This window comes from Prionailurus viverrinus, chromosome B4 (assembly GCF_022837055.1).
Source record: "Prionailurus viverrinus isolate Anna chromosome B4, UM_Priviv_1.0, whole genome shotgun sequence".
Classification (NCBI taxonomy): Eukaryota; Metazoa; Chordata; class Mammalia; order Carnivora; family Felidae; genus Prionailurus; species Prionailurus viverrinus.
Genome location: NC_062567.1, coordinates 83,700,571 through 83,718,132, shown reverse-complemented (window position 1 = coordinate 83,718,132; position 17,562 = coordinate 83,700,571). Strand labels below are relative to the sequence as shown.

The 17,562-nt window shown below is 34.8% G+C and overlaps 1 non-coding gene and 1 pseudogene across 1 annotated transcript; one reads left to right on the top strand and one right to left on the bottom strand.

Annotated features, from left to right (window-relative positions):
- LOC125170642 (bcl-2-associated transcription factor 1-like) overlaps window positions 1-17,562 on the bottom strand; it is a 122,655-nt pseudogene that overhangs the window by 84,678 nt on the left and 20,415 nt on the right.
- Window positions 7,714-7,847, top strand: LOC125171437 (small nucleolar RNA SNORA31). Its single transcript, XR_007154341.1, has one exon. It is a non-coding gene; the product is annotated as a small nucleolar RNA SNORA31 (small nucleolar RNA).

Below are 17,562 nucleotides of genomic sequence, written 5' to 3'. Positions count from 1 at the left end.
ACACACACACACACACACACACACACACTCAAAATAAATAAATAAACTTTAAAAAAACACCAAAAGATATAGAGTTTGATTTCATGTAATACTTTACTTTCATTCTATTGATAAATACAAGAAAACCACTACCTTCATTCATCTATTACTTTGAGTTAATTTTTCCTTTCCTGGTTAACCTAACAACTCAATTGAGAACATAAAAGCTTGGTGCAGTTATACAAATTCATGCATAAAAAATGAGATTAAGGGCAATAACTATCCTTTGAAAAACCTGAGATGATAAAACAGATATATGCAAAATAGCATGAGGGTGAACCAAATGAGACTTTAAGACTTTTTCTTTGTATCAAGAATTATTAACAAGTTCAACAGTGGTTTATAGAATAATGTGCTAGAATTTCATGTTCTCTCCTTAAAAGTATCCTATTTCCTAAAAAGTTAGTATTTTTGTTTGTTAATTTGTTGCTTTTGTTGCTTAAACATTACACTCTTTGAGATTCAATCAGGATTAGGCTACATAGTATGTTCCTGTAATTCCGTTACTATCCAGTGAAGTACGGCTTGCCTTTGCTTAAGGCTTTCTGACTTTGGTTCAACATCAGTTTTAACTTTTATTACAAAATGTTGCACTTGACCACGTGTTTTCTATTGCTAACCATTCAAAGGCTGCATATATCAAATAAAAGCCATTTTGCTTTTCCCTTCTTGAAATCAATATTTTAAGTGTGTTTATACAGCAGTAATTATTTCTCCTTTGATAATTTGATAATTGGTTAATTCGATAAACTGAACATCAAGTTCTTCCAAGGGCCCTAACATCATTGTATTTGCATCGAACAGAGCTACCCATGTACTTATTTTAATACTAAGAAATACTGTTATGGGGCGCCTGGGTGGCTCAGTCAGCTGGGCATCTGACTTCAACTCAGGTCAACATCTCATGGTTTATGAGTTCAAGCCCCCGCGTTCGGCTCTGTGCTGACAGCTCAGAGCCTGGAGCCTGCTTCAGATTCTGTATCTCCCTCTCTCTCTCTGCCCTCCCCCACTCACATTCCGTCTCTGTCTTTCTCTCGAGAGTAAACATTAAAAAGCATTTATAAAAAAAAAAAAGAAAAAAAAGAAAAAAATACTGTTATAAAGAATTTGCATAACTTTCTTCATGGTTTGCTTTGCTTAAAATTTTTCTCTAACAGTAACATATTATCAAGCTTTGTTAATTGGGAGGACTTTCATCTGAAGTGTTGAATGTAAAATACACTCAGCAGTAGCTATGGATAGCAATTTCTGAAGGGTTTCATTGTTTTAAGACTGGGTTAAATTCTAAGCAAGGCCTACCACACAACCCATGGAAATACACTAGGTTAGAGCACTCCATTTGCCTCCATATTAAAGGAATGACTAACCATTAGAGTGAATAAGACATTGAGAAAATTCTACAGAACACAGTGGAAAACATTTTTTCTAGCTTCCATGAGATTTAGAAATTACTCGTTATTATAGAGTTTAATCACTCTCATTCTTCACAGAGACAACTGCAAATGACTTTGGCCATAAAATCATCTTTCATCTTTAAAATTCCAGTTACCTTCTTGAATTTGCTACTTTTATCCATTACTGAAACTAGATGCCAATGAAAAATTACTTAATTTAAATAAATTTCTACCAAAATCAAAGTGAATAATTTTTCATCACTGCTTTATGTGTATGTACAATTATTTAGATACAATTATTGGTACGGTGTCCATTATAAATAGAAAAAGTAAATCACACAATTGAATAGCCAAATAGTTTTAAAAGTAACCTTTTGAAAGTCACAATCTCGGGGTGCCTGGGTGGCTCAGTCGGTTGGGCGTCCGACTTCAGCTCAGGTCATGATCTCGCGGTCCGTGAGTTCAAACCCCGCATCGGGCTCTGGGCTGACAGCTCAGAGCCTGGAGCCTGTTTCGGATTCTGTGTCTCCCTCTCTCTCTGACCCTCCCCTGCTCATGCTCTGTCTCTCTCTGTCTCAAAAATAAATAAATGTTAAAAAAAAAAATTAAAAAAAAAAGAAAGTCACAATCTCAATTACCAAATGTTTGCTCTAGCTTTTTTCCTCCTTGAAGCAAAATAATCCAAGTAAAATAATCTCTTCTCTGAATGTTTTGTACATTTAGACTCAGAAGTTTTCTCCATTATTCTTCTAAATATGGAAAAAGACAAACCAGATTTCCCTTATGTCCTATCTGGTTTATCTGAGTGAAGTTGGTCTATGTACAGAAGCCATCCTATTCTCATATATAATATGCATACAGGAAGTTGTGACAACGCTATATGTTAGATTTCATAGGAAATATAAACAACAGGTGTGAAGTTACATTTGTTTATGAAATAGACACAATTAGAAATGTTACATTTTCTTGTGCTTCCAGAATATTCCTATGAATCATAGAAATCAAAGCATTGCAATGTACTGAAGATCCTAAATATTAATTACAATGATTATAATTACATTATAGTTTAGAAAACACCCTTTCAGGGAGAACTTTATTTTATATTCAATGTGCATGAAGCATTTCAAAATAATTTCATGCAGACATATGAAAGATGAAATAGAGACTAACATGTTTTGTATCAGTTTGCTAGGACTGCCATAACACAATGCCAGTCTGGTGGCTTAAACACAAAAATTCATTTTCTCACAATTTTAGAGGCTGGAAGTGTAGGCTCAAAGGGTCATTAGGTTTGGTTTCTTCCTTAGTCTCTCTTTGCTTAGCTTGCAGATACCCACCCATATATGTGGCCATTTTTCTGTGCCTGCACATCCCTGGGGTCTCTTCCTCATATTGAATTAGTACCCACCCATATGACCTCATTTATCCTTAATTACTTCTTAAAAGGCTCTGTCTCCACCACCGGTAAATAGGTACTAGGGGTTAGAATGTCAACATATGAACTTTGAGGGGACACAATTGAGTCCATAAACATGTTTTTAATGACTATCACAGCTACAAGGCAAGATTTTTCTTTACGTGTAGTTGGTGTAATAACAGAAGTTTAGGTATTTCCATCTTGTTGTGAGGACACCCAGATGCCTCCTATACCTCAAGATAGATGGCTGATGACAGTTGTGCTCTTGTCCTCATGGCTCTTTTTTTCTCTTTATTTGGGTAATCTAGCCTCTTCTCACATTAGCACTTTAAACACAGTACAACTTCTCACCACTGATTTGCCAAGTCACCTGAGTTACATATGGTTTGTTTCTGAGAGCTCTCATTCCTTTTATTATGGAGTTGAAATTTACATTTTGTAAAACTAACCATTTTTCAATGAACAACTCAGTGGCATTAAGTACAATCACAATGTTGTCCAACCACCATTTTTATGTAAACATTCTCTTCACCCCAAAAGGAAATACCTTACATAGTAAGCACCTACTCTACATTCGTCCTTCTCCTATAACCTGGTAACCACCAATTCGCTTTTTGTCTCTATGGATTCACATTGTCTGTGTATTTCATATAAAAAGAATTATACAATATATGAACTGTTACAGCTAGCTTCTTTCACTTAGGTTTTGAGGTTCACTGATGTTGTAATAGTTATCAGGACTTCATTCTTTTTTATCACTGATTATTATCATATTGTACGTACATATCCGAATGTATTTATCATTTCACTGTTGAAAAACATTTGGGTTGTTTCCACTTCTAGGCTATTATGAATAGTGCTTCTGTGACATGCATGTACATATATTTGAGTACCTATTTTCAGTTCTTTTGGGTATTCAAATAGAAGTGGAAGTTCTGGATTATATGTTAATTCTATATTTAACTTCATTTAAAAATTTTTAATGTTTATTCATTTTTGAGAGGGAGTGCGAGTGGGGGAGGATCAGAGAGAGAGGGAGACACAGTATCCAAAGTAGGCTCCAGGCTCTGAGCTGTCGGCACAGAGCCTGATGTGGGGCTCGAACTCACAAACTGTGAGATCATGACCCAAGCCAAAGTCGGAAGCTTAACCGACTGAGCCACCCAGGTGGTTCTTGAAGAACCATTAAACTTTTTCCTCAGGGGATGAACTATTCTACATTCACACCAGGAAATTATGATGCTTACACATTCTCCATATCCTTGCCAACATCTAACACTTTCCTGTTTTGTTGTTGTTGTTATATACCCATCCTAGCAGATATGAAGGGTTATTTGTCATTTACATTTCCATAATTATGTCAAACATTTTCACATGTTTATTGACAATTTATCTTCTTTAGAGAAACATGTTCAGGTCCTTTGCTCATCTTTTTCTTTTGTTTTAATTGGGATATTTGTGTTGTTGAGTGGTAAGTATTCTTTATATATATTGTAACTACACCCTTATCAAATATATGATTTGTAAATATTTTCTTCTGTTCTGTAGATTTTCTTTTCACTTTCTTTAATGTTCTTTGATGCACAAAAACGTATCATTTTGATGAAGTTCAATGTATTTTTTTCTTTTGTTCCTTGTGCTTTTGGTGTCATAATTAAGAATCCATAGTCAAATCCATGGTTATGAAGACTTCTGTGTTTTCTTTCTAACAGTTTAATAGGTTTAGTGGCATCTGTGTGGCTCAGTCGGTTAAGTCTTGATTTTGACTCAGGTCATGATCTCACAGTTTTAAGACTGACCCTGCATGGATCTCAGCATGGAGCACAGAGCCTGCCTGGGATTCTTTCTCTCTCCCTCTCTCTTGGCTCCTCCCCCCACTCCTAGTCACTCTCTGTCTCTCAAAATAAAATGAACATTAAAAAAAAAAAGCTTAATAGGTTTAGTGGTCATATTTAGGTCATTGACACTTTTTAAAACAATTTTGGGGGGCACCTGGGTGGCTCAGTTGGTTAAGCATCTTGATTTCAGCTCAGGTCATTATCTCGTGGTTTGTGAGACTGAGCCCCATGTTAGTCTCTGTGCTACCAGTGCAGAGCCTGCTTGGGAGACTTTCTCTCCCTCTCTCTCTCTCTGTACCCCCGACCACTCTCTCTCTCAAAATAAATAAAAACTTTAATAAAATTGTATGTGGCATCAATGGTTTGTTTTCATCATCTTGCATGTGAAAGTCCAGTTGTCCCAACACCATTTCTTGAAGAAAGTACACTTTCCCCATTGAAGGCCATGGTACTCTTGAAAATAATTGGCTGTAGACATATGGCTTTATTTCTGGACTCTCGATTCTGTTCCATTAGAGTATATGTCTATCCTCTTCATACTACACTATTTTGATTAGTGTATCTTTAGTAGTAATTTAAAATCAGGAAGTTTAAGTCTTACAGCTTTGCTCCTCTTTTTCAGTACTGTGTGGCTATTTGGAACCCTGTGTAATTCCACCTGAATTTGAGTGTCACCTTTTCCATGTCTGCAAAAAAGGTTCTTGAAATGTTGATGGATGTTATATTGTATCTGTAGATTGCTTTGGGGGAATACTGTCTTCCTAACAATAAATCTTCCAATCCATGAACACGAGCTGCTTTTCATTCATTTAGATCTTCCTTAATTTCTTTCAATAATGTTTTATAATTTGCAGAGTGTATGCCATCACCTTCTTGGTTAAGGCATTTTATTCTTTAGGTTTCCTTTGTGAATGGACTGTGTTGATCTTATCATCTGCAACTTTGCTGAATTCATTTATTAGTTCTAGCAGCTTTTTTTTGTGGATTATTTTGAGGATTTTCTACATGTAGGACTGTGTCACCTGCAAATGAAGATAGTTTTAGCTCTCCCTTTCTAATGTGATTTTCATATATATATATATATATATATATATATATATATATATATATATATAGTGGCTTATTGCTCTGCCTAGACTCATTAGAAGGTTAAATAGAAGCAGTGAAAGCAAGGCATCCCCATCTTGCTCCTGATATTAGAGGAAAAGCATTCAGTTTTCACCACTAAATATGATGTTAGCTGTGATTTTTTCCCAATTTTCCAAGTTCTCCTTTATCAGTGTCAGATTTTGTGAAATGTTTTTCTGCATCAATTGTGATGCCATGTAGTTTTTTTTAACCTTTCAGTCTATTAATAATTGCTTTTCTTATGTTGAATAACCTGCATTCTTGGTATAAATTCCACCTTGTCATAGTATATAATTCAGGTAATATGCTGTTGGACTAATTTTTTTCAAGTATTTTGTTGTGGATATTTGCATCTATATTTATAAAGATATTGATCTATTCATCTATAATACTCTTACGGTGTCTTTATCTTGCTTTGGTATCAGGGTAATACTGGCCTCAAAGAATGAGTTAGGAAGTTCTCTCTCCTAATTTTGAAAAAACTTTGAATAGGAGTGGGTTACTTTTTCTTAAAAAGTTTGGTAGGATTCACCAGTGAAGTAATATGGTCCCGATATCTTTTACTGAAAGGTGTTTTTGCTTTATTATTTTTTTTTTTAAATTACTGATCTAATCTCTTTAATTGTTATAGTTGTGTTCTGATTTGTATATATATATTTTTTGAGTCAGTTTGGTAATTTGTGTGTTTGTGAAAACTTCCCCATATAGGTTATCTAATTTTTGGTATATAATTATTCCTACAGTTGTCTTGAAACTGTATTTGTATCTGTAACATTGATGGTAATTCCCCCACCTTATATTCTGATTTTAGTTACTTGTATCTTTTTTTTTTCCTTTGTTAGTCTAGCTAAAGGTTTGTTACTCTTTTTTTACATTTTCGAAGAATCAACTCTTGGTTTTGTTGATTCTCTTTTTTGTTCTTTTTTTTTATTGTGTATCTATGCTCCGATCTTCATTATTTCCTTTCTTCTCCTAGCTTTGGATTTGGTTTGTTCTTTTTTAGCTACTGAAGATGTAAAGTTGGATTGTCGATTTGAATTTTTTCTTCTTTTTATTTTTTGTTACTATAAATGTTCCTCTACCCATTGCTTTCACCGCATCCCATGAATTTTGGTATGCTGTGTTTTCCTTTTTATTTTTCTCAAAGTATTTACTATTTTCCCATGATTTCTTTTTCTTTTTTTTTTTTTTTTGCCCCCCTGGTTGTTTAAAAGTATATCATTTAATTTATAAATATTTAAGGATGTTTCTAATTATCTTTGCTTTATTGATTTCTAGCTTAATCACACTGTGCTTAGAGAGCATTGTCATGATTTAAATAGCTTTAGTTATCTTGATACCTGCTTAGGAGCCCAATGTATGGTCAATTTTGGTAACCATTCCACGTGCACTCAAGTAAAACTGTATGCTGCTGTTCTTTGACTCAGTGCTTTCCATGTTTTCTTAAATTGTTAGATTTACTGGTTCTGTGCCTTCCAAATCTGTATTTTTATTGATGTTCTGATTGTTCTAATAATCACAGCAAGGGATGTGTTAGAAACATCCATTAAGTCTGTAAATTTGTTCTTCTAGTTATACCTAAATTATATCTTATGTATTCTACTGGCTATGTTTTTAGATGCATGCATGTTTAGAATTGTTGTATATATCCAATAGGTATTAACAGATTTATCAAATAAAGTATTTCTCTGGGTCTAATAGTAATTCATAGTTTTTACCTGCTTTTAGCACAGTGACACCTTTATTACTCATATTTCCATGCTATAGTCTTTTAAAGTTCAGAGTTCTTATGTTTATTTATCTAGCTGGGATTGGGGGATGGGGCAAGCATATGGTGCTCTACTACTCCATCATTTTAATTCCTCCTCAGAGTTCTTATGTTTAAAGTATGCCTCTTATGCATCTATTTGACAGATTTGGAGTAGTCACTTTCTGCTGCTAAGGCTTCCACTAGAGATGCAAGAAAAAAGTGTCCTCATGCTTTGTGTCTGTCTGAGTGTGGCAGTCAAGATTGAATGGGGCAATACAGGGGGGAAAATAATGCAATAAAATATTTTAATAAAGCATGTCTCTTGTGAGCAATGTAGTTTTTTTTTTTTTAAGTTGGACAATTTTTTTAAGTGGATAATTTAGCCCATTTTAAATTAAAGTAATTACCTTATTATCCAAGTAAATAACAAAGTAATTACTGGATGATAATTACGTAATATAATTGTGTTTATATTCAACACTGCAATATCCCACACACCACACCCTACAGGAAGACCACATGAGGATGAACATTTACTATTTACAGGAGCTGTGCCAACAGAATGCCAACTTAGCCTCTGCGGCTCCAGGCTAGGCTAAGAACCAGCTTTGTTTCAAAGTGCAGTTTCCCTGTGAGGGTGACTGCAGGTTAGTGGCACAGGGCTCTGGGTTTCAGGTCAAGAAAGCAGACATGCATCTTAGTCTAGATGCCTATCCCCTGCCAGCATTATGTCTTAAATTGTATTTCTTGTTCATATACACTTTTTCTTGTTTTGGGTTTCATTTGTTTACTATTTTAAGCACCACAACGGCCATTCTGGATTCATTGACGTTTGACAGAAATACCTTCTCTCTTATTTTTATGTATGTATTCTTCATTTCTTTTTTTTCCTTTTCTGTACTTCTGTCTGAATATTTTTTTTTACCCACTTACGTACTGCCTACAATATTTTTCCTTCTGCTTTATCCATCGTTAAGCCAAAATAAGAATTTTTAATTCCCATTGTTGATTTTATTGTTATTGTTGTTTTATTGTTGTAGAAACAGTAAATCTACTACAGGAAAGAAACAAATGAGTTTATCTTAATATATCATTCTCTGTTAAAATTCTCCAAGTTGCTATCTGTTCTCTGGAACTATTAATCACAGTAATTTGACAGTCTATGTGTACTAATTCTATAATTGGTCACACCAATGGTCTATTTGTCTTGTATACTTTAATTATTGCCTTTTCATTCCTTCCCTCTCATTTGGGCTTGTATAGTGGCATATCTGTTAATTTTATATTGAATAAAGGACATTTTAACTAAAGAATTACAGTCCCTACATAATATTAATTTCATCAAGAAACCATTAATTTATTATGTTACATGCTATTCCATTATATCCAGCTGACTTTTTTCTTTACATTTTTTGTGTTTTACAGAATTACAGGTTATATCTCTTCATCATTTAATCATATAATAATTTCTGTTTTTTTACTGTTGCCATTGAGCAATCAGCCATCAAGTAATTTGTAAATCCAACCAAAGTATTCTCTTTGGTTATTTCTTTTTCAATTAAGTGTGCATTTTTTTTAAATAAACATCTGTTGATGTTTATGAAAAGTGATTTTTTTTTAAATATATAGTAGAGGGAGTGCCTGGGTGGCTCAGTCACTTAAGCATCTGACCTTGGTTATGGTCATGATCTCACCCTTTTTGAGTTCAAGCCCCCTGCTGGGCTCGCTGTTGTTGGCAGTCCCACAGTCCACTTTGAATACTCTGTATCCCTCTGCCCTCCCCCATTATGCTCTCTCCCTTTCTCTCAAAAATAAACAAATATTTAAAAAATGGTTAAAATGTTAAATTAAGGTAAATAAATAAAAATAAATTAGCAAATATAAACCTAGCTGTTATAAAACTAGTCATATAATAAGGTAATTGTGAACAAAAAATTACACAATACAGGAAAGTATGTATAATCATCTTATCACATAATACTGTATATGTCCAATATAATAAGGAATATTGATATTTCTATATCAAGCAGAAATGTGATCAGATGCATAGGTTTCTTTTTATTTTCTACTTCTATGTTCTTCATGGCTAATATCTAGCCTTCACACTTAGATGAAAACATGGATCCAGGCCACAGGTAACAGAAAATAGAAGAGAAATTCTATTAACTCACAGACAATGCAAGCTAACTACAAATCATATTCTGGATCAGAGTTATAAAGTTAATTTACGTTAAAAATATTCTGGATCAGACTCATGAAGTTATTATTATGTTTAAAAGAGCATAATGGTAAAGACCAAAAATACATGGCAATGGAAATCCTCATTTGGCATACCGTTTTAATCAGTATTGGTAGTTTTAACATTTTCAAGGTCTCTTTTCTTTATTTCCTGCATTAGAGTTACAGTTTCATTATCCGATGTCTCTCTCTCTCTGTGTCTCAATATTATTTGCCTCTTTTCTTGAAGCCCATGCTGCCTCTTGGGCTGGTCAGATTCCAGAGTAATGACTTGTAATCTCCTGGGTGGGAGTTCCAGCACCAGAAGTCTAATGGGGAAAGAAGCCTATGAGTATATTAAAAATATTTTCTTTATCCTCTTGTGATATCATGTTTCTCCCCTCAGGTTCAGAGGATGACATTCTATTCTATTTTTCAGGAACACAGATTATCTTAGATATATGTACGCTTTCATACTTTAATAGAAAAACTTAAAACATTCACAGATTTTATACCCACTGTATATTCTTTTAATTCAAATTACTATAGAAAACTCAAGTCTCCTACTTTATATATATATATATATATATATATATATATATATATATATATATATATAGGGAGAGAGTGCACAAGCAGGGGAGAGGGTTAGAGGAAGAGGGAGAGAACCTTAAGCAGGCTCTACACTCAGCCCTGAGCCCGATGCAGGGCTTGATCCCACTACCCTAGAATCATGACCTAAGCTGAAATTAAGAGTCAGATGCTCAACTGACTGAGGCACCCAGGTACCCCTCAAGGCTCCTACTTTAAAGGCAAGTTCCTCAAATATTCCCTGTAACCTATTTTTTCTCAGTTACCATTTTTTTTCTTATATATCAATCTTATTCTCAGCAACTAGGTACTCTTATACGATAACACGTGGTTAAGAATTTTCTAACACTGAGATGTTTTTCATCTTTTCTTATACCTTCAGTGAAGTTATTCTAATAGGAAGTTATCATAGAGTATATTAGGCAAGGTTGTCTTGCTGCCATTTTAATCAAGGAATGAATGCATATATATATATATATATACACACACACACACACACACACACACACACACATATATAGTTTATGTCTATGACATTTTTAAAATATTGGTTTTGGGTTTCTCAATAAATTCATATTTTATATATAATTTTTATTTTTTATTTGTATTTTCTTTTACTTTTGGATAGGATATTTTATTATTTTTTTATTTTATTATTAGTTTTTTATTTATTTAATATGAAATTTATTGCCAAATTGGTTTCCATATAACACCCAGTGCTCATGCCAACAGGTGCCCTCCTCAATGCCCATCACCCACTTTCCCCTCCCTCTCACACCCATCAACCCTCAGTTTGTTCTCAGTTTTTAAGAGTCTCTTATGGTTTCCCTCTTTCCCTCTCTGTAACTTTTTTTCCCCTTCCCCTTCTACCTTATATATAATTTTTAATCACCATTTCATTGGATTAGATTGCTGCATGTATAAACATATTCAATTAAATAGCTTCTGTTTTTCTCAGCTTGATCATATATCAAAATTTTATTTTTGAAAGATAGCAACCTTCATGAATAATCTTTGTAGTATTCATGCTATGAAGTAAGGGCTCTCATATGTTTTTCTATCAAAATTTACCTTAGTCAAATTTCAAAATATGACCAATATTCTCTTTCTTGCCACTTGATGACAATTGCTATTTCTGAGAGCTCCCAATTTTATGCTTCTGTTTTTCCCATAACGTATACATATTATGTGAAATATAAAATTTTCCTTAAATAAATTTCTAATTTTCCTATGTGTACCTTCTGAGTATAATGTAGGAGAGGTTGCAATTATTGATTAATGTGTTAAATGGGAAACATATGGTCAAAATAGGTGAAAGATTGGACAACTTCAACAGAGAACTAGATTCTATAAAAAATAATTCAGTGAAGACAGTGACATCACCAAAATGGTACAGTAGAAGATGTCAGCTTCCATCTCCCTACAGAGCATAATTAGACAGCTATCCATGAGCAAAGTTCTGGGAGAGACTCAGGGGTCCACTTAAAAAGTTTTAACAACACAGTAAAGCAAAAACACCTGAGGATAAGTTCACAAGGGTAGGACGAACAGTTTCATTTGCCTTCATCATCTCCTGCCCCAGGCCAGCTCTATTTTTCACCAAAACAGAACTCCCAAGACTGAGAGGGCTTCCCTCAGCAGGAAAAGGAGATCAACTTGAGAAAACAGTTTCCTCAACTTCTCAGTGCTCTGCACAAAGTATCTGCTTTGGTCTCAACTCTCTCAAAGACCAGGAAAACTAAACAGCTGGAAACAAGGAACGAACACAGGGGCAAACAGTATCAGCCATATGGCAGGAGTGACAATGGTCCGTCCCAGTAGCCTGTACTGCAGAGGATCATGGCAACCTTTGTCACTTGAGGAGCTCAACAGCCCTTGTGGACAGTTGCAACACCCAGCTTTCATCATTGAGGACTTCTCTTCATAGACCCCAGACTGACCCACAGAGGACCCTCACTACTTTCTCCACTGAGAAAACCAACAGCCAACATAGCCACCATGGACCCTTTGCAGATTTTGCTACTGAAGTTTTTCACCACAGGCTTTCCTGTTTGTAGACACCAGCTGCCTGAGACCTTCCTCACTCCACACAGCTTCTTGTGGACCTGGTACCAGCCCTGACTCCTGTCACTGGCCAGTACCAATGTGTGTGTCTGCAGCTAGTCCCTAAAGCAATGTACGTACAAGCCACTGGCCCTCACTTCTATCACCAGCATCAAACTCTATGTTCACACCAGAAGATAGCACCTCCAGCTACTCAGACGCATGCAGACAGTCCACACCCCGCAGCTGCTTGGGTTCCCAGGCCAACCCTGACTCCTTTAGTGGACTGCACTAATATGCGTGCTTGCAGCTAACCCCAGGGGCCATGCACCTACATGCTGCCTGATCTAACTCTCCTCACTGGTCCCAACCATCATGCATGTGCCTGTGGCTAGCCCCTGCAGTCATGCAAGTATATGCCAACATACAGAAACCCCACAGCTGCTTGTGTGCCTGCAGTTGATTCTGACCTCTGTTGTTGGGTCCAGCCATTGACACGATGTGTGTGTCTATACTGGCCCTTTCTTTTCTTTTTTTTTTTTAAACGTTAATTTTTTTTTGGGACAGAGAGAGACAGAGCATGAACGGGGAGGGCCAGAGAGAGAGGGAGACACAGAATCAGAAACAGGCTCCAGGCTCTGAGCCATCAGCCCAGAGCCGACGTGGGGCTCAAACTCACAGACCGCGAGATCGTGACCTGGCTGAAGTCGGATGCTTAACCGACTGCGCCACGCAGGCGCCCCAATATACTGGCCCTTTCTACCACATAAGATACCTTCATTCAGCCATCACAGCAGCATCCAACGCCAGTAGAATGCATGTTCTTCTCTGCATATGGATACCTTCTCCAGGATACATTATATATTAGGTCACAAGACAGGTCTCAGCAAATTTTAAAAGACTGAAATCAGGGGCAACTGGGTGGCTCAATCAGTTAAGCATCCAACTCCTGATTTAGGCTCAGGTCATGACCTCATGGTTAGTGATTTTGAGCCCCAGTCATTCTCTGTGCTGACAGTGCAGAGTCTGTTTGGGATTCTCTCTCTCCCTCTTTCTGCCCCTCCCCTGCTTACACCTGCGCACTCTCACTCGCTCTCTCTCTCTCTCTCTCTCTCTCTCTCAAAATAAATAAATAAACATTAAAAAAAAGGCTGAAATCAAACCAAGTATCTTTTCATCACAATGGTATGAAGCTAGAAATTAGTAGCAGGAGGAAAACTATAAAATTCACAAATATGTGGAAATTAAAGAACGCACTCCTGAACAACTGATTTAAAGATGAAATCAAAACAAAAACAAAATACACACACACACACACACACACACACACACATATATATATGGAAGCAGAGCATATCAAAATTTACAGGATGCATGAAAACAATGAAGGAAGATTATGAGAATAAATGCCTACATTAAGAACAAAAGATCTCAAACAACCTAACTATACACCTCAAGGAAGTAGAAAAAGAAAAACCAAGCCTAAATTTAGAGAAAGAGAGGAGGTAACAGAGCAGAAATAAACAAAATAGAGATTACAAAATCAATAATAACATCAACAAAACTGAATTGGTTTTTTGAAAAGATTAACAAAACTGATACATGTTTTGCTAGATTTACCAAGGAAAAAAGAAAGAAGAATAAAATATATAAAATTATTTTAAAAAAGGAAACATTACAACTGACACTACAGAAATGTAAAGGATCATTTGAAACTAATGTGAATAATTACATGCCTATAAATTGGAAAACCTAGAAGAAATCTTTAAGTTCCTAGAAACATAGAATAGAACAAGTAAAATCATGAAAAAAATAGAAAAATCTTAACAGAGAAATAATAAGTGAGGAGATAGAAACAGTAATCAGAAATCTCCTAACAAAGAAAGGCCCAGGATCAGATGGCTTCATAGATAAATTTTACCAAACAATCATGGAAGAATTAACATCAATTCTACTTACACTTACAAAAAATTGAAGAAGCATCCCCCACCAACTCATTTTACAAGGCCAGTATTATGCAGATACCAAACCCAGAAAAGAATACTGTAAGTAAAGGAAACTTGAGGACAGTATCTTTATAGAGAGGTATAGGATGTAAAATCTTTAACAAAATACTAGCAAACCAAATTCAATAGCACGTTAAAAGGACAATATATATACTGGAATTCATCCCTGGGATGCAGGGATGTTTCAACATAGGACAGTCAACAAATGTGACATATGACATTAATGGAATGAAAGACAAAAATCATATGATCATCTCAAGAGATGCGGAAAAGAAATTTGACAAAATTCAACATCCTTTCATGATATAAACTCTCAACAAACTATGTATAGGAGAAATATACCTCAACATAAGAAGGGCCATATATGAGAAGCCCACAGCTAATGTCATACTCAATGGTAAAGAGCTGAAAACTTTCCATCTAAGATCAGGAACAAGATAAGAGAACCTATTATCATAATTTCCATTCAACGTCGTACTGTAAGTCCTAATTAGGCAAGAAAAAGAAATAAAAGGCATACAAATCAGAAAAAAAATAAAACTGTCTCTATTTTATGATGACATGATCTTCTATATAGATGCCCTCTAATGACTCCATCAAAACATTCTTTGACCTAATCAACAAATTCAATAATGTATAAGGATAGAAAGTCAGGATACAAAAATTAGCTGCATATTGTATACACTAACAGTAAACTATGTAAATAAGAAATTAAAAAACTATCCCATTCACAGTAGCATCAAAAACAATAAAATATTAGGAATAAGTTTAATCAAGAAAGTGAAAGGTCTACAGCCTGAAAACTATAAGATATTGCTGAAAAAAACTGAGGACACAAATACATGGAAAGATATTCTATGTTCATGGACTGGAAAAATTAATATTGTTAAAATATCCATATTATCCAAGGCAATCTATAGATTCAATGCAATCCCTACCAAAATTCCAATGGTATTTTTCAATGAATAGAAAAAGCAATTCTAAAATTCCTATGGAACCACAGAGACTCTGAATAGCCAACAGAATTCTGAGAAGAAACAAACATGGAGGCATCATGCTTCCTGATTTCAAACTATATTACAAAGTTATAATAATCAAAACAATATGGCACTGGTATAAAATAGATACATAACCCGAAGGAACAGAAAACAGAGTCCAGAAATTAACTCATACATATATGGTCAACTGATATTTGTCAAATGAGCCAAGAATACTCAGTGGGGAAAGGATAGTCTATTCAATAAATGGGAAAACTGAATCTATCCACATGCAAAAGAATAAAATTGAACCCAATTCTCACACCACTCACAAAAATGAACTCAAAGTAGAATAAGGACTTAAACATAAGACCTGAAAATGTATACTCCTAGAAGAAAACATAGGTAAAGAGCTTCATGAATTTTTGTGTACGACATGAAAGGAGCAAGCAACAAAACCAAAAATCAACAAGTAGGATCACATCAAACTAAATTCACAAAATGAAAGGCAACCTACAGAATGGGAAAAAAAATTGTAACCATATATCTGGTAAGGTTAATATCCAAAATATACTTTTAAAAACTGATAAAAACAATGCAAAAATGTTTGTTAATGTCAAAGAAACAATCTAGTTTAAAAAAGGGCAGAAGACTTAAATAGATATTTTCCAAAAGATGACATAACTAATAACCAATAGGCACATAAATAAGTGTTCAACATCACTAATTATTGGGGAAACGCAAATCAAAACAATAATGAGATACGACCTCACACCTATAATGAAATAAAAGCGACAAAAATGCTGAAGATAAAGAGAAAAAGAACACTTGCACACCCCTGGGGGGAATATAAATTGGTACAGCCACTGTAAAAAACCAGTCTGAAAGTTTCCCCCAAAATTAAAAATAAAACTACCATATGACCCAGCAATTGCACTGCGTATATATCCAGAGGAACTGAAATCACTCTATTGAAGGGATTCCCATGTTCATTACAGTATTATTCACAATAACCAAGACACAGAAACAACCTAAGTGCTAACTGATGGATGAATAAATAAAATGTGGTACATATACGGAAGAGAATATTATTCAGCCATAAAAAGAAGGAAATTTTGCCATTTGTGACAACACAGATAGACCATGAGGGCAATATGCTACATGAAATAAGTCAGAGAAAGACAAATACTGTATAATCTCACTTATTATGTGGAATCTAAAAACATTAAATGATAGAGAGCAGAATTAATTAGCATGTCATTGGGCTGCCTCTTAGAAAAAAACAAAACAAAACAAAAAAAAAACACCACCCAAGATTTGGAGCTGGAGAAGCAGTCCATATTCTCACCATACATATCTGGAGTAGAACTTCCATCATACTGAACTGAGGAGAGAGGGAGAGGGTTGTGGCTCAAATGCCATAGGTTCTGTGTTCCTATGAGAAGTTGTAAGTGTTAAATACATGTATTTCCATGTGCTCTGTGCTCTCAGGACAATTTCCACAATTAAAAAAATACAACGTTCATCAGTTTTCATTGTATTTCTGGGGAGCAGGTTTCTGGAGCTTGTCATACTACCATTCCAGCAAGTTCCTTGCTTCTTAAATACAAATTATATGGAAACTCAAGTGAAGGAAAGCAAGCCATCAATAAGAAAATGAAATAAACAAATCTTTGAGTTTCACATAAAGTCAAATTTAAGGTGGATACAGACCTATACAAGCTGTTAAAAATAGCATAAAGTACATGGTACAACTGTCCCTACTCTACATGTCTTTTAAATATACATAGCACTTGAAGTTTTATGTTCTGCATTTGTAATCTGACTATGGTGTTGAATTTTTCAATTATAATTTTTATGCTGCATTGTAACACTGAGAAAGAATGATATAAAACTTTTAAGTCATAACTTGTATTTTGAAAATACCTCAATAGTAAAGAGTACACAGATGAGGTGTTAGAATGGGAAGTTTAGAGGAGGCATTGAATCAACCTGTGACAATCATACATAAAAATTTTTGTTGTTTATTTTTTTGATATTGTATCTTATCATCCTCAACTATATATCACAAAAACTGAGATAGTATTTAAATTTATTGATAATTTCCTCAATCAGGGAAATGCTTCTATTTTAAGAAAATCCAATAAATATGACGGAAATAC